This window comes from Vulpes lagopus, chromosome 20 (assembly GCF_018345385.1).
Source record: "Vulpes lagopus strain Blue_001 chromosome 20, ASM1834538v1, whole genome shotgun sequence".
NCBI classification, from domain to species: Eukaryota; Metazoa; Chordata; class Mammalia; order Carnivora; family Canidae; genus Vulpes; species Vulpes lagopus.
Window position 1 is genome coordinate 20,276,101 of NC_054843.1, and position 22,862 is coordinate 20,298,962.

At 34.4% G+C, this 22,862-nt stretch overlaps 1 long non-coding RNA gene across 1 annotated transcript in view; it reads right to left on the bottom strand.

Moving 5' to 3' along the window:
* Positions 1-22,862, bottom strand: part of LOC121479534 — a 79,963-nt gene that overhangs the window by 56,457 nt on the left and 644 nt on the right. The gene's annotated exons all lie outside the window — the stretch shown is intronic.

Genomic DNA, 22,862 nt, shown 5'->3' on the forward strand with positions numbered 1-22,862 from the left:
AGGAAACCCTACACTACTACTAAGTGGTCATTATTCCTTTCTCATCCCCTAGGCTCATGGAAACCATTAGTCTCCCTTCTGTTTCTGTGGATTTACCTCTTCGGGAAGTTCCATATACATAAAATCCTACTTGTGACATTGTGTGGTTTCTTTCATTGGGCACATTTTCAAGGCTCATCGTCATTGTGGCCTAGCAGCACTTTATTTCTTTTGATGGCCGAATAATATTTAATGAAGTTGGTTTACCAATATCCTTTATCAATTCATCAGTTGATGGACATATTTGATTTGATACCCCCTCTTTGCTATCATAATTACTGCTGCTATGAATTACTGCTATTGTGATTACTGTTGAATACCTGTTTTCAATTATTTTAGGTATATATCTATTAGAATTTGTGGGTGATATAGTAATTCTATGTTTGACTTTTAGAGGAACTACTAAACTACTTTCCACATGACTGCACAATTTTACATTGCAATGAGCAAAGTTGTGGGTTCTAATTTTTCACGTCTATGCCAACACTGTTGATGATGATGATGATGATGATGATTTCCATTCCAGTGTAAAGCAGTATCTTTTTGTGATTTTGATTTGCACTTTTTAAATGACTAATGATGTTGAACATCTCTTCTTGTGCTTGTTGGTTATTTGTAAATCTTTGGAAAAGTCTATTCTAGGCATTTGTTAAATTGGGTCATTCACTTTTTTGTTTTTGAGTTGTAAGAAAACTTTATATATTTTAGATATTAGAGTCTTATCAGATGTATGATTTACAAATATCTTTTCGCATTTTGTAGATTTTTTTTCATTTTCTTGATGGTGTCCTTTAACATAGAAGTTTAAATTTTGATGAAATCCAGTTAATCTAATTTTCCCTTTTTCTGCCTATGTACTTTGTACTATTTCTAAGACTAAAAATGAGTAAATATATATGAACTCTCATGTTCTCCATTCCCATTGCCACCTCTAGAGTTGTGTTCATACAATGTTACTGATTGGTCCACTTATGTACGCCTTACTCAATCTGGGTTAATAAGTGCCTTCTATAGGACTCTTGATTTGAGTTTGCATATGTCAGATATTCTCAGTGACAGTGCCAGAGGTATACAATATAAAATTATCATCTTGTTGGTACCCATATTTCTTTTTTCTTAATTTTTATTTATTTATTTATGATAGTCACAGAGAGAGAGAGAGAGAGAGAGAGAGAGAGAGGCAGAGACACAGGCAGAGGGAGAAGCAGGCTCCATGAACCCGGAGCCTGACGTGGGATTCGATCCCGTGTCTCCAGGATCGCGCCCCGGGCCAAATGCAGGCGCCAAACCCCTGCGCCACCCAGGGATCCCCGGTACCCATATTTCTTGCCTCATGGAGAAGAGCTGCAATTGGAGAGAATCACTCCAGAGAATCAGAGATAAGTGCCTGGAATACAGTTTTGATTATCAAAGCCTTGGGTTATAGTGGTCCCTGAGCTCATCTTTGTCCCTTAGCCTTCTATCAATAAAATTGTTTGACACTAAGGAAAATTCCTAAAGAAATCTTAATCCTTTAATTTTTAAGCTAAGCCAATTTCAGGTTTCTTCCTATGCATGCAAATGAGTCTAACGAATATGTGGCTAATTTGAGCTACATAGAGCATTAAAATGGAAAGTGATGCTTAATCAACTTAATTACCGTAGCATTGATTTTATTTATCCTGTAAGTTAAATAATTAGAATCACTTCCTTGTCTCCTCAACAAGTGCCACTCCCTCATCCCTCTGAATTTTGCTTGTTCCATATTATCTTTTTTTTCTTAAATTTAACCACTACTTCTAAACTTTCTCCAAAGTTTTATCTTCATCCTCAAAAATCACTCATCGCAAATATTCATAGGTTATTTCCTCTTTTTCTTAACTTCCTAAACTAACCTTTATTATACATAAATATGTACAGTTTCTTAGTTAATGTTAGCTTTCAATAAATAATAACTTATTAAAATTAGCTTAAGAAAGCAAGGATTTACATGCCAAAAAACTGGAAATCATTATTAGCATTGAAGGTCAAGAAATATAGTCAAATAACATAGCAGAATCAGAGGCAGAGATTACCCAATCTTTTCACTTTCATCATTCTGTTCCATTTCCCTTCTCTATGCACCATCACTATCATGTTTTTCTTTGCTTTGTAGTGAGACTTGCTCCCTTGAAAATTCTGATGGTCAAACTGTGTCTCAGTTATCTATAACAAGCAGCATAATAGTACCTTAAAACTTGGAGGCTGGAACTACATACTTTTATTATCTCATAGTTTCTATGAGTCACAAATACAGACATGGCTTAACTGAGTTTTTTGTTTCAGGTGTCTCGCCAGGGGGCAATCAAAATGTGGGTTGAGGTGGGGATTGCATCTGAAAGCTCAACTGGGGAGTAAACAACTCATAAACTCAGTCATATGTTTGTTGGCAAGATTTATTTACTCAAGAGGTATTAGACTGAGGGCAACAGTCACTTCCTGGCTGCCAGACAAAGGCCACCTCCAGTTTCTGTTCATATGAGCATCTTGTTTCAACAGGCAACTTGCTTCAACTGAATGAGCAAAAGCAGTCTGTTAACACAATCTTCTATTTATCTAAACATGGAAGTAACACCTCATCAACTTTGTCATATTAGTTAAAAGCAAGTCACTAATTTCATCCCACATTGAAGGGGAGAGGTAAAGATACAGGAAATGAATACCAGGAGGTGGGAATCCCTGGGACTATCTCAGGAGACTATCTCCACAGTATTGTTACTGTTGTTTGCACAGTTTAGTTAATGTTTATTCATTAAATCAACTGATATTTACTGAGTCCCTACTCTGTATCAAATAATGTGTAAGAGTTTAGGGAATTGAGAGTAAATTATATATATATAATTGAGAGTAAATTATATATTCATATATATTTTATATATTATAATTTATATATTTATATATATACATATATACATATATACATATATACATATATATATATATATATATATATATATATATATTCTTTAGCCCTCATTTAAAAATTCTTCTGAAGGGGCACCTGGGTGGCTCAGTGGTTGAGCATCTGCCTTTGGCTCAGGTTGTGATTCTGGGGTCCTGGGATCAAGTCCCACATCAGGCTCCCTAAGGGGAGCAGGCTTCTCCCTTTGCCTATGTCTTGCCTCTTTCTCTGTGTCTCTCATTAATAAATAAATAAAAATATTTTTACAAATTTATTTTAAAAATCCTTTGAGGGATCCCTGGGTGGCGCAGCGGTTTAGCGCCTGCCTTTGGCCCAGGGCGCGATCCTGGAGACCCGGGATCGAATCCCACATCGGGCTCCCGGTGCATGGAGCCTGCTTCTCCCTCTGCCTGTGTCTCTGCCTCTCTCTCTCTCTCTCTCTCTGTGTGTGACTATCATAAATAAATAAAAATTAAAAAAAATAGCCTTTAAAAAATCCTTTGAAATCTAAAAACAAACCCTTCATTTCTCATATTATTCCTGCAGATAAATAAGATTATTCTGGGAAATCTGGATCACTGCCCCTCATGATTTCATTCCTAGAGATATTTCCTATTCGAATTACCTTAAAACTGATACCCCAATGTGCCAAAGTGATGGTGGTGGATTATCTTACAAACCATAAGCCCTGTTGGCAGAACTGAGGAAGAGGGAAATGGCATTGTGAAGTGTTAAAGAAACTACCGCCACTGCAGTTCCCCATGAATTCTACTTCCCTGTGCTCACTCAATGAGCTCTAAGTTTATCTCTCCTTCAGGAATGTTCCTTTTGGCAAATACACACTGTAGTCTTGAAATCTAATTTATATGTGAAACTGTACTTTTTATTTAAAAAAAGAAAATTATTTTCTATAAGAAATTTATGTAAAGTTTTTGCCTTCATGGTGTTCAGATCCTTTTTTTTTTTTTTTTAAGATTTTATTGATTTTTTCATGAGAGACAGAGAGAGAGAGAAGCAGAGACATAGGTAGAGGGAGAAGCAGGCTCCATGCAGGAAGCCTGAAGTGGGACTCAACCGTGGGACTCCAGGATCATGCCCTGAGTCAAAGGCAGATGCCCAACCCCTGAGCCAACCAGGCATCCCCATGGAGTTCACATTCTTGTCTGGAATTAAAAATTCCAAATATAGAAATGATAAAATTCAAATACGGTTTATATGTAAATACTAAAGAAACTCACTTAGAAATATATGGGAGCAAGGGGAGCTTCTCTAGGAAAATCGAACATAACTAGAAAACTGAAGATCCTTTAAAGAATCATGAGAGAACATTCTAAAGGAAGGAAATGTAAAAGTGTCCTTTATAAGTTGAATAGTGTGTTCAAAACCCTGGAAACAAGACATAGAATAGCATGAAAGATCTGTGTGGCTGAAGCATAGGGGCAAAATAGGAACTCAGTGTGGAGAGATTGACCAGCAAGGGTTTTATGGGCCCTGTATGCCCTACAGGGAGGGTAAAACTTTTTCCAGGTAATTTTGAATGGTATTAAACAGAAAAGACACATGTATCATGTTTTCTTGATTTTAAGAAGATTAATCTTTTATAGCATAGCTTTTACAGCCATAGCATGATTTATGTCATGCCTTCTCAAAACTATAGATCATTTCGCTTGAACTCGATCTGTACACTGCTTAACCCATTATCATGTGGAGAGAATTTCTAAAGCTATTTTCAAACACTTTCACTCTTTAAACCAGATCCAGGACCACCGCACTGCATTCTATTATCTACAATATATATTATAAGGGCAATCAAAAGTAGGAAAGAAAACATTACTGTAATTAACATGTACGTATGTTCATTTGGTTTACATGGAATTCAACTTCTGAAGCAAATGTGTGATTTGGCTTATTGATTTTCTCTTTCACTACTGAAGCACTTCAAAAATCTCCTCTTAAAATATGACTTCCTCATTTTATGGACTAAATGGAATGATTTGATCTCAGTATCCCCGTTTTAAGTGCTCTCATCACAAGCAAGCAATGTGATTCAGGTAATTGACTCCCTAGAGATGAGCGCCTTACAATGAGTTATTTAGTCTATTGTCAAACCCCTGCAAAACTTAGATAGTGTCTTATTAGCAGAGTGAAGTGTTCACTGCAATACAGTTGCTATATCTAATCCTCAGTTGTAGGAGGTAGTCTATCTTTAGCTGAAATAAAGAATGTTTTGTTGTTTTTAAAAACTGAACCTTGAATACTACAATCATTCAGATTTCTACACTTATGGCTCTGAATAAAGCAAAACTCAGGAAAATAAAATATACCTTTGATTAGCTTTTTATATTACTTTCTGACAAGTAGCTACCATTAACTCTTAGAATATGTGACTTATACTAGTATAAGTAAGCTTTGCTTTGAGCTCATTTAACTACCACTATCCTAAAAATAGTCCTTTTTTTTAAGTTCATTTATTCATGAAATACACACACAGAGAGAGAGATAGAGAGAGAGAGAGAGAGGCAGAGACACAGGAGAGGGTGAAGCAGGCTCCATACAGGGAGCCCGACGTGGGACTCGATCCCGTAACTCCAGGATCACACCTTGGGCCAAAGGCAGGCGCTAAACCGCTGAGCCACCCAGGGATCCCTAAAAATAGTCCTTAAAGGATAGGTGAATCTCTTCCTCTTATTAACTTGTTTTTTTTATTATAGTAGGTACACAATGTGACATTAATTTCAGGGATGCAAGATAGTGATTGGACAAGTCTATACATTTTTAAAAGATCTTATCCATTTATTTGAGAGAGAGAGCACAAATGGGGTGGGGGTGGGTGGGCAGAGGAAGAGGGAAAAGCAAACTCCATGCTGAGCATGGGGCTCAATCCCAGGACCCTGGGATCACAACCTGAGCTGAAGCCAATGCTTAACTGCCTTAACCAACTGAGTCACCCAGGCACCCTTGGACAAGTCTATACATTATCCTATGCTCACCACAAGTATAGTTATCATCTGTCCTGTATATTGCTATTACTATAACATTGAATATATTACCTATGCTGTACCTTTTATTCTCATAATTCATTCATTCCATGACTGGAACCCTGTATCTCCCACTCTTCTTCACCCATTTTGCCCATCCTCTCCCTTGTTAGCTTTTTAATATAATTATTTTTTAAAGATTTATTTATTTACTTGAGAGCAAAAGAGAGAGCAGGGGGAGGGGCATGGATGGAGGGAGAGAGAGAAAGATGGAGAATCTCAAGCAGACTCCCCACTGAGCACAGAGTCTGATTCAGGGCTCCATTTAAGGACCCAAAATCATGACCTAAGCCAAAACCAAGAGTCCATTGCTTAACAGATGAGCCATCCAGGTGTCCCTTTAATATAATTATTCTTAACAGTTTCCTCCTCAACAGTTTTTACTCCTTAGAATATGCATGATTTATTAAGTAAATATAGGCCATGAGGACTGAGTTTAAGGGACACTGGCTGAGTTCCAGTTTTCATAGCCATTAATTATTTTGATAAGGTGTTTAATAATACATTACTTCATCTGAAAAAATCTTTATAGAAGTCATAATTCAACTAGTTTGTGATTAAAATTAGTCATATCACTTGGATTGCCTACAATTAGGATCAACAGCAGGGGCCTGGGGGGAACAAATAACTTGCATCAGTTATTATTTTACAAGTTTCTTTCTCTTTTCTATGTCTTCTCACAAGGCCAGAAATGCTTTCTTATATCACATATGTAAAGGTAGTATTTAGGGAAAGTGACAAAGGAGAATAGGCTGATGATATCAACAGTTACAGTTAAGTCTATCATATTAATAGTAATGATACAAGTAGACATTAAAAACCTCGCAGATTTTAAGTACATAACACATCAACAATCCATTTCCATTTCATGCAGCAAATATGTCACTCAGTTTTGATTAAAAGTGATAGTAAGAAGAAATTGTAAAATGTCCCATTTTATTATGTTTTTCCTTAAAGAAATTACATTTTTCTAGGGTCCGGGGATAGTTTTTACTATTCAAGTTTAGGTATTATTGTGCTGAAGGAAAGAGAAATATGCTAAGCCCCCACGTTTATGTAATTTAAGCAGAAGTTCCTCTTAAGTGCAACAGATTTATTTGATCTTCTCATAACCACACATAAACAGAACATTCGTGGTGTAGCTCATTATAACTGCATTGCTGGAAGCAAAGCACAAGAGCATTTATGGCTCATGGTTACTGGATAAGACATACAAACAAACCAAAAATTAAGCTCAGCACAGATACCTGTCAAAATTTAAAGAAGAAAAATTCCTTTAGCTAGGCCTCAGTGCTTCTACACTTTTAAAGAAAAGAAGATGATTTTTTGGTCATCTTTCAAATCAATTTCCATTAAACTGTAGAATGAGCAGCCCTTTGGTTTCCATTTATCCTGCCTAAAAAAGATTCTATCCATATGTTGTTTTTAAACAGTGTTTGAGGGATTCCTGGGTGGCTCATCAATTGAGTGTCTGCCTGTGATCCTGGGGTCTTGGAATTGAGCCCCACATCCGTCTCCCTGTGAGGAAACTGTTTCTCCATCTGCCTGTGTCTCTGTCTCTCTCTGTGTGTCTCTCATGAGTAAATAAATTAAATCTTAAAATAAATAAATAATGAAACAATGTTTGAATTACAAAGATGTATATGAAGATAAATTAATAATCTCTTTTAAATTTTTTAAAGAGGTCAAATTCACAAATTATGCTAATTTTCTGTTATTACAGATTTCTCTGAGATTCTTATCCTTTTCTTAATTTAATTCTTGGATATTGTTTTTTTTACATATTTGAAATTGTATTTGACTTGAGCGCTGATTGTATTTACCTTATTATTCTTTGTTATTTTTTATTGTAGCATATTTAAGATAAAAAAGGATGAGTAATAAAGTATGACATGTGACTTGAAGGCTTTCACCAAACCATCTTAAATTACATTACCTTTCATTATCCTCATGAAGCAATCCTAATCATGTTCTGAGGTTATATTATTCCTATACATATCTTTGTTATTTTTTACTCACACATTATTGTTCAATGTTACATAATATCATTGTATACGTTTTAAACTATAGATTTATAAGGCTTTACAGATATCATTTGGGAATTTATTTTTTTCATTTACATTGTTTTATGCTTCTCCAGTCCTGTGTTAATATATATTTAAGTTGTTTTCCATCATTATTATGTAAAATGTTGAAATTATTATTAAATATAATACACAAATAAAATCTTTTAAAAACTTCATTTATAGGGCAACCCAGGTAGCTCAGTGGTTTAGCACCACCTCTGGCCCAGGGTATGATCCTGGAGACCCAGGATCAAGTCCCATGTCAGGTTCCCTGCATGGAGCCTGCTTCTCCCTCTGCCTGTGTCTCTGTCTCTCTACTTCTGTGTCTCTCATGAATAAATAAATAAAATATTTTAAAAAATAAAAATAAAAACTTCATTTATACATTCAAAATTATGTATGATTTTATCTGTAGTTTGAAATGTGTTTTCATTGGAATATTCTTTAGGGTTATCCAGTAGTTTAGATATCAAAGTCTATTTCCATTAATGGTTTATGGCATAAAGTCATAGATTTGTCTCTGATCACAGATTGTTTATTCCAGTGGTTTCATCAGAAGTTTAAGTAATATTCTCAATTTTGGTTTTTTTCTGAATCATGGATAATTATTTTTATTTTATTTAATACATTTTTATTATAGTTTTGTTTTAATTTATGTCATTGTTATGACTTTTATTTTTGTTTCTGGAAAGATAGGTATTGTTACACTCAACCAAATGTTTTATTTTTTCTTAAGATTTATTTATTTATTTATTTATTTATTTATTTATTTATTTATTTATAAGAGACACAGAGAGAGAGAGGCAGAGACCTATTAGGCAGAGGGAGAAGCAGGCTTTCCCTGGGAAGCCTGATGTGGTACTCGATTCCATGACCCCAGGATTATGACCTGAGCCAAAGGCGATTTTCAACCACTGAGACATCCAGGTGTCCCTCAATCAAATGTTTTCTTAAAAAATTTGTTCTTGGGATCCCTGGGTGGTGCAGCGGTTCTGCGCCTGCCTTTGGCCCAGGGCGCGATCCTGGAGATCCGGGATCGAATCCCACATCGGGCTCCTGGTGCATGGAGCCTGCTTCTCCCTCTGCCTGTGTCTCTGCCTCTCTCTGTGACTATCATAAATAAGTAATAATAAAAAAAATTATTCTATGGTATTATGCTAACTGAAATAGGTTAAATGGAGAAAGACAACTACTGTATGATTTCACTCATATGTGGAATCTAAGAAAACAAAACAAATGAGCAAAATAAACTCAATACAAAACAAACTCACTGATACAGAGAACACATTGATGTTACCAGAGCGGAAATGGAAAATGGACAAAATTGGTGAAAGGGTTAATTATATTCTGATGTAATGGTGACCAGACTTTGGGGGTGATCACACTCTCTCATTTGGATGTCATATTTAAATGTTTTACATTTCAAGTTTATGCAGTGTTATATACAAATTTACCTCAATTAAAAAATAATGTTTCTGTTTTTTAAGTAGATCTGTTAGAGAGCTATTTTTCTAGGCTTCTAGACCATTATTCTGGTATAATTTTACACATTCTCTATTTAAAACAAGTAAAATCATGGGGCAATCAGTTAAGGATCCAATCTTTGATTTGGTTCAGGTCATGATCTCAGGATTGTGAGTTCAAGCCTCCCTTGGGCTCTGCTATCAGCACAGAGTGTGCTTAGATCCTCTCTCCCTCTCCCTCTGCTCCTTCCTCTCTCTCCTTTCCCTCTGTCTCTCTAAAATAAATAAATAAACCTTAAAAAATAAAATAAGTGCACTTGCAATTATTAAAACTGTATTATATATGTATAACCCTGGCTTTCCTTTGCAACTTTTCTCCTTAACTACTGGTCACTCATCATTCCCCAATATTTTTTTTATTAACTTACTATGTTAGTCATGTAAGATTCTCAATAGTTATAACAGCAAGTTAATTCACATAAGAACATTTGGAACAATGACAGATTATAAAATCTATGATTCTCCATATATTATTCCAGAGCATTGTATGAGCTACTCTCTGTATTTCATTTACCCAGCAACATCAAAAAGAAGTATCTCTGTCATTGAGGATAATTTTATTTTTTCTGACGGGCAATATCCCTAAGTATTTTGGAAGTATGGCTTATAATGGAGAAAATATGTATTATTTTCCTTATTCTCCAACATTTCTCAGTTTCATGAGTGAAGAATGTCCATGTCAACAACCTTCTTCAATATGTTAGTTGTACTTTAGTAAATGATAGATTTTCAATAATTGAGCAACACATTTCATGGTAATGTTAGTTTTCTTGTCAACAATGTCACTATCTTCTATATCATAATGAATATTTGATTATAGTTTGAGGAAAGCTGTACTTGAATCTAAGGGTTAAATGTCATTTTATAATCATTTTCCACCATTAGAATACATTTACTCTCAAAAGAGATAATATTTATGAGTACATATTAGACAACAATATATTTATAAATCAATAAAAGTCCCAATTTCAATGAAAGGGATAGATTTAAACTTGCAGTTTCATTTAGGTGTTTGTGGAATGAAAAAAAACATTATTACAACAACATAGAGATAAGAGCTGAATACAAAATTTTGACCTTGAGAAACTTCATAGAATAAATATTATTAGCTGAGAATAAATATTAGCTGGGAATCTGCATAAAAGTAATATCATCTGGTATAGATGGCATATCTTCAAGGGTGCTACATGGAAACTTTCTGATTAGTAATTCTTGAGAAGATTTTGCAATAACTACTATATAAGGCTTCCAAAACAGTTACCTAGCTTCACTGATATTAACTTTGTTTTAGGAGAATTTCCATATTTTGAAGGAAATGATCCTATTCTATATGTGTATATTTATTTTCCTCTCCTCCCTTCTGCTTTCCTCATGACCTTATTTCTTTTTGCTTAGTTTGGATTCTACAAATAACTTAATTTATGAGAACAAACTCCAGATAATCATCGACATAACTTAAATTAGACTTTATGCCTTGTGAAGAAAATTGCCTTTAGCTGAGGGATCATTACATATAATGGTCTACCATGCAGGTTTTTCCAGAAGAATGTGAATAGTTGACAGGTGAAAAATTTTTTATTGTTGGTCCTTCTCTCTAGGTAGAATTAGAAAGATTCAACTCTCTTGAATATAAAAACACCCTAAACCGAATTGTTCTCTGAAATTAATTTATTTACCCATTATAACTTTCTGGCTTGAGAAAATAATACAGTTCTTTTACTTGCTTCCTGAAGATGAAGGACAATACATTGTATATTGAATTTTGTAAAGGGAAATTGTTAATAAAATATAAAATCTAGAATTTATATAAATTAATAAAAATTATGTTTTTAACCAAAATAATCTTATTTCCATAGGAGCAATAATGCATTTAAATTATCATTAACTTCATAGGGAATATTTATAAGCAGTGGAACTTCTTAAAATGCTTTTATAAATATCTGTCTCAAAGATATCAGAAAATTGAAATGCTTATCAGCTTCTTTGGGGATTTTTTGAACCATATGTTAAAATTCTAATTGGCTATGCTGACTTCATTGTTTACAGTTAACTTTTTTAAAAGATTTATTTATTTGTTTTAGAGAGAGAGAATGCATGCGTGCATGACTAAGTGAGCAGGAGAGGGGCAGAGGATAACGGAGAGGAAGAGGGAGTAAGAGAATCTCTAGCAGACTCTCCACTGAGTATGGAGTTCCATGCTGGGCTCCATCTAAGGACCCTGATGAGATCACGACCTGAGTTGAAACCAAGTCTGATGCTTAACCAGTTGAGCCACCCAAATGCCCCTCAATGCTTAGTTATTCTAAAATAAAAGTTCAAGCAAATTTTATTGACCTCTTGGGCATGTGTTCCTATTAGAGCCAAGTGTTTTAAAAAAATCAGTTTTGTCTACCGGGGAATGTCATTCTGTGTCCTGAAAGACAGAGAAATATAGAATGCTTGGAAAGATCTCCTAGAGAGCTGAGAGATTTGGGACCATAGTAGTAAGTTTATTTGGGAATAGAGAGGTTTCTATTTCAACTGCATATGAGTTCTAAGAGAATAAGTAAGCAATATATTTTGTTAAGAAATAGAACAGTCCTATTTATTTTAAATATAATTGTTTCTCTCGTTTTAAGAGATTTTCAAATTTCCTCTGTGTGGGAGTTTGGCATCGGAATTGTCCAAAAACTGCTGAGAATGGGTCAGTATCCTATTGACTGAGCAAAAGCAATGTCTTAGATTTTATGTTTTGTTTCTCTGAACTTCAATTGTGATGCTTTAATACAAAAAGTCTTTTGTTCTTTTTTCGCTCATATGAAGTCCAAGAAGCTGTGGATGACTGTCTAGGCAACTATCTCATACAGAGCAATTTAGAAATCAAATTTAGAAAGACTGCATCATGCTATAGATATATAGATGCAGGCTTTCACAGACAGCATGCATGCATAAACACATACCCACACGCACACATCCTAGAGAATCTCCTGCCAGCAATTTAGTTCTCCCAACTGGAAGTGATGCATGTTGCTTGCACTCACATTTGCGCGTCTAATGCAAACTACTCCAGCCCTGTGTACACAGGAACATCAGCATTTAAAACCTCCTCGTACTTGAGACAAGAGAAGACCTGACTATAGATGAGTTTAGTGTGTCTGCTACTCTGGGCATCCTGGGCATAATCATACACATGGTTATAATAAAGGCGTGATATCCATTTGTAGTTAAGATAATACTCAGTTAAGAGTGCAAGTTGAAGATTCTAGAACATTATGGCCTTTAATGTTCATATCAGAGTATAACTGTAAGAAGTTCAAGTTAGCAAAATACTAAAGAACTGATGTTATCCCCTTTCCATAAATAAGAAATATTAACTTCAAAGTGATTATGTAAATGTATCATGTTCATACGCTAATAATTTATCTTATTGGGATTTGTACACACTTCAGTTTGACTCCAAAGTCAATGGTTTTCCCATGATGCTTTAGTTTTCCTGGAGGAACAAAGAGCTGACACATTAGTGTGTCCTTCATGTCACTAACGAGGAAATTAAAGACAAATGTCATTAAATAAGATGTCCTGGGACTCACAATAAGGTAGTACAAGAGTCAGAAAGAGAATACAAGTTTTGTGAAACACTGGCCTGAGGATAAAAAGAAAACAAGGAAAACAATGTGCTTATTGGCACAGAACTTTTGAGGAAATCAATATTCCAAACATAGGATGTGATAATTAGGAGTCACAAATGATCCTTAAGGACACAAATGCAGACATTTGCAGGAGCTAAAAGGAAAAAAAAATGAGAGTTTGACCTGTAACTTCATGAGAAACTGTGAGCAAGGCTGTGAGAGGTGTCTTGTTTTCAGACAGATCAATTCTGAGTGCGCGGTCTCCAATGTAAAAGAACAGTTGAGAAAATTATCAAATAGCTGAGAAAATTATGTGAGTGAGGAAAAAGAGATAATGAGTCTTGTGCCCAAGATTGTGAATCCGAGAAACCCATGCAAGTGCACGAGGGTTTATTAGCAAGCTCCAGCTTGGGTCCAGGTATACCAGACACGGCAGAGCAGGGACTTGGACCCCGAAGTGGGTTACAGCTGGGTTTTTTTATAGGCTGGTCTAGGGGATTTTCAGAAGGGGTGGAGGAATTTCTCAAGTTCTGTTTACATTCTGATATGCAGCTTTCAAGGGCATTGAGCTCTGTTCTCATTCTAATATGGGACTTTCTACCACATTCGTGGGCTCTGTTGTCTTTCTGATATGGGATTCATTCTGTGTTTTTTCCTATAAAGTTCAGCTCTTATTCACAGGGGCCTAAGATGGCTGTACTTGTGCTAATGCTAAACTTGGGGTGGAATGGCCTTGATTTTTCTCAGCCTCCACAATGAGGTCCCAGAGAAGGCAGGAGAGAGTAAGAATAAGAATATCCTTGGAGATTTTAATAGTCACCATTTTTTTAAAATGTTAGAGATAGCAATTAGCATTGCTAATTTGATTAATTTATTTTTTATAATTAATACATTTGACATCTTCAAAAAGTAATTAGTAATAATTTAGGTTATATTCAGGGGTGATAGTTTGCTCATACTTTTACTACTTGTTTTCAGTGATTCATAACAAGGAGGCGAGGAACTTTATAACAATAGTTGATGTCTCTCTATATAAAAATTCATAGATTATTCTCCATATGTAATCCTTCTGCTGAATAGTATTTAAATTTTACCATCAAATGCTTAAACAGCTTTTTCAAGTCTAAGGCCAATGTATTTATCTAGTTGACACAAGTATATAATTTGTTTTTGTTGTGCCCAAGATTGGAATAGGAGAAACCACCAAGGAGCCGACACCGATGCAAACGCATGAGGGTTTATTTGCAAGCTCAAGCTTGGGTCCAAGTATACCCAACACAGTGAAGCAGGGACTTGGACCCCGAGGTGGGTTTCAGATGAGTTTTATGGGCTGGTCTAGGGGAGTTCCAGAAGGGGTGGAGGAATTTCTCAAGTTCTGTTTACATTATGATATGGGCTTTCAAGGGCATTGAGCTCTGTTCTCATTCAAATATGGAGCTTTCTAGGGCGTTAAGCTGTAAGCTGTTTTCTTCCTGTAACTGAAGTAATGTAAATTCCAGCTGTTATTCACAGGGGTCTGGGATGGCTGTACTTGTGCTAACACTGAACTTAGAGTGGAATGGCCTTAATTTTCTAGGCCTCCACAGTTTTGTTTTACTGGTTTTATTGGTTTGTTTGCTTTCAGGATGAATAGGATTGCCAGAATTTAAAAGGTAAAGTAAATAATAAGAACGATTTTGGACTCAAGGCTTATCAACTAAAAATGTAACCTAATGAAATGTTTATTAATTCTTGTGTTTGCATTTATTCTAGTTAAGCGAATTTACTTAAAAAATACAATTTCCATATGAATTTAATCATATAATTGAACTAGATCACTAACATTTGACCAAATTTTCTGAATTTCAACCTATGAGACATGTATCTGGGAATCTGTAGAACAACTCATGCTGATACCGACAAAAAAAAAAAAAAAAAAAAAAAGAAAGAAAAAGAAAAAGAAAAAGCAACAGTATCTATACCCTAGAATGTATCTTGTGTTGTTAGAGAAACAGAACAAATATAGCTAGTATTTTACCATGAGCAGTGTGTAGCTAATTTTTTTAAGTATTCTCCTTATTTGCATTATTGAACAATAAAAATAAAGTTTAAAGGCAACATTTAGTGACTGCACATTTAAATGCAAACTATGGTTATGTTTTATCTCATTTGGCTGTCATAAAAATACACCAAATGAAGCTGGGATTTATTTCTCAATCTCAGAAATAAGTTCACTGAATCATGCAATGGAAGAGCAAAAACTATAATAAAAATTTATTGATATCCAGCTGTATCAAATCTTACAGTGTATCAGATCTTACTTTACTAAAAATTATCTCATTCTCTACAATGATAATTTCCACATAAGAATTACAAAGGATACTTAATAAGATATAGCTGTTTGTAGTAACAAATCATAATATAAATATTATTTATATACACAGCATATTACTATTCCCAAAATATTTTCATATGTTTTTTCTTGAAATATCTATAGTATGTAGAGACATAAGTCATTTGTAATCTATCTCACTGTTAATGTGGTTTTGCTGTGGTTATTGTGGTTTTGCTAATCCTCTCTCTACTTGTCTACATTCTTTGCAATCATGAATTCTCATTTTCTCACAAGTTTCTTTCTTTTGGTATTCTCACCACTCTGCATTTGTACCTTTGCTTTAGCTTAATCCTTTTCAGAATTTAAGCTTCTTTTTCCTTGTTTTATTTTTATTATTATTTTTATTCCATCTTTAAAAACTGAGCTGGGTGGGCACCTGGTTGGTTCAGTCAGTTGAGCATCCAACTGTTGATTTAGGCTCAGGTCATTTATCTCAGAGATTAAGCCCTGTTTGGCGTTTGCAACGATGGGGATTCTGCTTGGGGATTCTCTCCACCTCTTCCTCTTCCCCTCCCCTGCTCATGCAAATGCTCTCTCTCTAAAAACAAAGGAACAAGCAAACAACAAAGAACAAAACAACAACAAAAAAACCTGAGCTTCCTACCCTTATGATAAGCATAACATCATGTACAGAGTAGTTAAATCACTATGTTGTATACCTGAAACTAATAATGTAACATTGTGTGTCAACTATATTTCAGTTTATTAAAAATGAGCTTCCTTAGAATCTGTTTTCTCTATAGGCATCAAACTTCAGAATGTAGCATCTATATTGCAGTCCTCAATCCCTCATCTCCCTTCTCTTCTACACTGTGATAATCTGGTATTTTTCCACTGCTTCTCTTAAATTACTATTAACCTCTTAACTAGGACTATTCTTAAACCCTCCTGTTCAATCTAAAGAACACGTCTTGTTCCTGATTATCATGTCGAATTCTGTTTCCGCAAAATTCAAATGGTGAAGTCCTATCCTCTCGTAGCTCAGAATGTGACCGTATTTGTAAATAGGGTAACTGTAGATTTGAACTAGTTAAAACGAGGTCATAGAAGTACAGCTTGGATTCCTAATCCAATATGATAGATGTTCTTATAAAAAAGGACAATTTGGACACAAACATATAACAGGAAGAAAATATGAAGACACAAAGGAAAAGATGGCCATCTATCAGCCAAGGAGAAAGGCTTGGAATAAATCCTTTTGTCATAGCCTTTGAAAGAAACCAACTCTGCAAACAGGGCAGGACATCTTGGTCTTAGAAATGAGCTTCCAGAACTGTGAGGTAATTAATTTCTGATGTATAAGTCACTCAAGTTTGTGGCATTTTTTTTTCAATAGTTCTAGCAAAGCAGTATACTTACTTGACTTTTGCTGTATTTATGTGAAAATCTGAGTGCTTCTTTATTTTCCCCTTTCATTTCATTCTAAGACAGTTTTCCTTCCATTTCTTCTTTTGGCAAATGCTAGAATATTTTAGTTTATCAGTGGATTTCACTCATTGCTATGATTCTAAAATCATATTTCCAGTGATAAACTCTGAGCTATAAACTATATTTCCACAATATCTGTCCCTTGAATTATAAATCCATGTAGATCGGTATCTATTGGCTTTTCTTACATAATAGTACTGTAGGCATTTCACATCTCATACCCATGAATACTTCCTCTCTCTGGGTTTCTTGTCTTAGGTTCCTTACTGCACTGATTGACATCACCATCAAAAGAGCTGACTGTATCAAATGCCTTGGTACCTTCTTTTACTCCCTTCCCCCTTGGCTATTGACAGTAAATCACCATGTTCTTGATTCTGCTTCTTTCCATTACTGCTCCCAGTGTTTAATGGAAGCATATCATCATCACTCACTTGAAGTCTATAACCTAGAGACTCTGTAATCAGCAGTATCTCTACTAATTCATTGTCCTTGATGCATGCACAGTGCCATATACCCTTTTCTCAAAATTGTTAACATTTTGCCAGATTTGTTTTAGCATTCTCTCCCTTCTCCCTCTTCCCCTCACCACCTACATTATTCATAGTATTTGTTATAAAATATTTTAGAGTATATTACATGTATTGTGCATCATTACCCCTGACTGCTTCACTGCATATCTATTAAGAATAAAGATATTTTCTATGCAACTATAATCTTAAAATTCAAAGGCATTCTATTTTACTTAATTTTAGCATTTCATTATCTACAGTCACATTTCTAATATATCACTTTCCCCAATAATATCCTTCAGTGTAATTATTTTTTTCCTGTATGTATTTATGTTTAGAATTTTTTATTGCATCTAGTCCTCATTCACGTTAGTCTCTTTTAATCTGAAATTTTTTCACAACTTTTCTTTGTGTCTCATACATTTGACATTTTTGAAAAATACAAACCATTTTTTATTTCATCATTTACTTCTTAATTATTGATTTTCTAGTGCTTTTTTATGATTAAGGGGAAGGTTTTAATTTTTTGGCTGAAAAATCATGTAAATGATGCCGTGTTTTTCTCAAGGTAGCACATCTAGAGGCACATGATTTAATTAATATTATTTGTCAAGTTAATTTTGATCACATAAAGTGTTGAGCAGTTACTATGTAGTCACTACTTTTTTATTTTTATTTTTTGATTTTAATAATCTTAGAGGTTTTTGAGACAGTGTTAATATTCTATTACTCATTAAACTTTGACTTTTCTAGATTGAACATTCATTGATCATCCTTGCCTGAGTCATAGTTTACTCACATATTATTTTTATCATAAAGTGAAGCACTTTAAATGGTATATAAGACCTTTTATGATTTATCTCCTGCTTAACTTCGCTTGTTCATTCTCCTGCCATCCCTCCTTCTATATACATGTTCATGTTTATTTGAAGACATGGGCTATATTTTGCTTACTGTTGTTAAGATATTTACTACTTTTTTTTTCTATATGTGTTTCTGTGCTTTTTGTGAAATATATCACACCACACTTGATATTCCTTCATCAAAAAACATAAAGGGAATTTATAAGACTGACAAAACTTTCTTGGTTTGTGGAATCTCAGTACACTCAATGAGAAGAAACATATTAATCTAAAAATACTATTGTTTCATTTATTCATGTGCTAGCTCTTTGTATTCTGGATTAAAATAATAAAATCTTAATGGCAGAGTATTTTCCACCTTCCATTAAAGAGTCTTTCACATTCAGCTTTTCTTCCTCAATGCCTGGTTATGTGCTCAAGGAATGCATATTTAATTTAACAAGATAGTATTAAAATATAATTAAAACTATAAATATGCAGGAACAAAATAGGATAATATATAACCAGACCAATAAAAATGAGCCATTGAATGACATGCAATATTATCTGAGCCACTACCTTGTCCTACTAACAAAGATAATTGCCAATTTGACTTCACAATATTTAGTGGTACTTATTATTTCTTCTTTATCGTCAATATGTTGCTGTGATCTCTATTTGTATTTTGGGCTGCAGCTGAATCTCTATTTTAGTTAAAATTTTAATACTTTATAAACATAGGAGGAGTATTTTTTTAATGAAGTATTTTAATATACATATAAATATTTAAGGAAAGTAGAGCATTTATTTAGTTAGTTGAACTTTCTGACTTTGTTTACACACACTAAAAGGGGAAATATTTCTGGGCATAAAACATTGGCAGCTGTTTTCTCTGACAAAAAAATAGTACACAAAAATCAGAACAGACCAGCTCAGTGCTTCCATTTCTTATCAGATGTTCAGATAGTTTGAGGCGCTGAGGGCACATAGAGAAAAAGCCAATATAGAGTTTGAAAAGCAATTTGAACTTGTTCTAAAGCCATAGCTTGCAATCTGAAGTGTTTTAGTTGATAACCATTTTATATTCTGTCTTGCTCATATCTTTCACTGTCAATATTGCTGACAGTTTAGAGTTTTTTAGGCAAAAAGTAGTCCCTATCAAGATGTACTTTCTCTATATTTAACAGACAGCATTTTACATTCAGCATTTAATCAGAATTTACTACTCACTATGGAATATCTACTTAAGGAATATATATATATATATATACTTATGTAGGTAGATGTAGATAAATAGATTGATAGATAAAAAGATAACTTTCTTCTTGTTGGGGACGCTAAATTTATAATGCATACTTTGTTACTGAACTGGAACTCTACTAAATGTCTCTACATCTAAAATCTCTCGAAGAGTTGGATTTGTGGTTATATGATTCTGACCTATAGGTTTATAAAAGAGAAAACCAATATAAGTATTTGTATCTTATGGGGCCAGTGGCACAATGGATAACACATCTGACTATGGATCAGAAGTATTTGTATCTTGATGAAACAATTACTCAATATATTTATCATGTTCCTATGTATATAGAACATTGAAGAGTTATAAAAAATATTTTCTATAAAGTTTTTCAGATAAAATTTAGATATACCTTTATATTTTTCACGTAAACATCAGAAAGCATTTCTGGCATTCATTTAAAAATTGTTTGAAGTTGCATACTAAACATGAGGAATATTTTCATTTTGTGAGAATTTGCTGTTTTTTTTTTTTTTTTTAACAAATGGAGTTAATTAACGACCACTTTCTCTCACTTTCCACCATGGTGGTGGTGTGTGTGTGTGTGTGTATGTGTGTGTGTATTATGAAAAACATGAATAGACATATTTTACACTCCTTGCTGAAGCATATTCAGAACCTAGTCTACAGGTCCAGGCTCTGGTAGGCAATGTTATAAAAGAAGCAGAGTGATCAACGATGGATCTCCCAGGAAGTCTTACTGTCTGTTTCTGCTTCTACTCAAGGCCTGTAGTCACAAACAGCTGCTACAAGCCACCCACCAGCAAACAACCTTCAGCATACAAGAAATCTCACAAATAGGAAGCACAATTCCAGGCCAGAACAAATAGTTTCTCTAGAGTGAGTGAACATAACCTGACTTTCCATTGCTGTTTATGCTTACCTGGACAACACAGAACTTTGTATGTCTATCCATAAAACTAGGAACTAGATCATGTCTAAGCCCTGTTCTTTGAAGTTTTGGGAATACACTGTCCACACTTAAATTTGTGTCCTATTGATTTGTTTTTTCTACATCTCTCCCTTAATACTCTCAGGCTTCTAGCCAGGATTTGTACACTGCATTGTTTTGGTTCTTGGCCTATAATGTGTACTTCAACTTGCCTTAATTGCTCTAATTAGACTGTGATTAACATGGTCTCATGTCATTTGTTTGTCTACTTGAGACAGGGTGCTGTGTCTTCTGAGCTGACACTTCCTCTCTTGATGTTTTACTTCTTTATAAATTCATAATATTTCTTTGCCAATCTTTATCCTATGGTCACAAAAGTGTGATGTATAGAAGCTGACACCACGTATTTCTGACCAATGCTAGATTTTAGAATAAGATAAATAATATATAGATACCATTGCAGAATCACTCCAAATAAAAAAATTGCAGTATAATATAAATCATTTCATATTTAGTTAAATTTGCTTTACATGTCTTGTGAGTAAGCATAATCCTTACAAGAAGGTATAGATACCAAGCATGAAAATTGTCAGGCCAAGGATTGACACTGCCTGATTTCACACCATGTGGAATAGTATGAGTTTATTGTTTATCTGTGACAAAGTGATACTAACTTGACAATAATTAAGGTATATGGTGAAGGCCTTTTTCTGGGATATAGACTGTGAAATTCTTCAGTCAATGGAAGAAACAAACTACCTGTCTGGGGCCTTTTTTTTTTTTTTATAAGAACACTGATCCCATTCATGAGGAGGGCTCCACACTCATGACCTAAGCAACTCCAGAAGGCCCCACCTCATAATATCATACTTTGGGCATGAGGTTTTCAGTATATAAACTTTGGGGATACAGAAACATTCAGACTATAACATTTACAACCCATATATGAAACTCCTACTTATATTTTTACAATGTTTCCCATTAGCTTATAAGCCTTTCTTATAAATTCCTTGTTCTAATTCTTTCATATCAAATTATAAATTATTTATCTTTTATCTATGGTGTAAATAGTTTTCCCTAGAGTGACTTGGGTTTTGGGATGTGCTTCTGCAGAGGATCAGATCTGAAATATTTGCAGAACTGAACTTTAAGACATTTAAGTCTTAGAGATGTCTCAGTTTACTAAAAACAAGCTCAAATAATACATTCTCTGTAAAGCATGTTAGAAAATGTTAAACTGGGAAACATTCCATTAGTGTATCTTCTCCTGATTTCCTATGTCCACATAAAAACTTTGCTTTCATGGCAATTAGCTTATATTCTGTTTGTCCATGGCACACATCTTCCTTGATATAAGAAATACACAGCCAGAATACTTGAGTCACCACAGGGAAGGACATTGGCCATTGGCCCTAGAGAGATATCTTCTTCCCACTAGAACTTCCGAGTTAATATTCTGCTGGTATTGTATGTAGGCACTGACATTTGGAGTTAGACTCTTATTACAATATCATCTAGACTTTTCTGGTTACCAAACTTCTATTTTTCAGCTACTGAAATTTTTCCCACATAAATTGTTAATTTAGGAGAAAAGATACCCCTGGGGTCTCTAAGGATAAAAATCTCAATTGCTAATAAATTACATTATTTGATTATCTTAGGTGTATTAGGTATATGAAGTCTTAATAAACTGCTGCCTTGTCATTTTTCTTTTCCTTTATTTTAATGTTCTCCTTGTATAGATTTATCATCAAGGTTCTGTGAGCTTTATATTAAAAGCTAGACAGGTTTTCATTTTTAATCTCTACTGCTGGTTTTCTATGGCTGTGTAGCAAATTCTGACAAATTTAGTGGCTTAACACAATACACATTTACTAGCTCAGTTTCTGTGGGCCGGGAGTCTGCACACAGGATAGCTAAGTCCTCTGCTCAGCATCTCATAAGGCTGAAATCAAGATGTCAGCAAATCAGCAATATCATCAGAGGCACTGTGTCCATTTTCAAGTTAAATGATTGTCAGTATATATAAGTTCTTTGCAGGTATAGAACTGAGGTACTCAGTGGCTGGAGGCCACTTGCAGTTTCCTGCCACATGGCTGCCTCCACCATACCATAGTTCACTTCTTCAGGATCAACAGAAAAAAGCCTGCTACTGCTTTCAATCTCTCTGGCTTCTTCTGTATTCTAAATAATCATCTGATTATGTCTGGCTGAGATAAAATAATCTTTCTCTAATGAACTGAAAGTCAACTATTTAGAGACCTTAATTACACTTGCAAAATTCCTTCCCTTTGCCATGTAATACAGTCATATTCTGCTA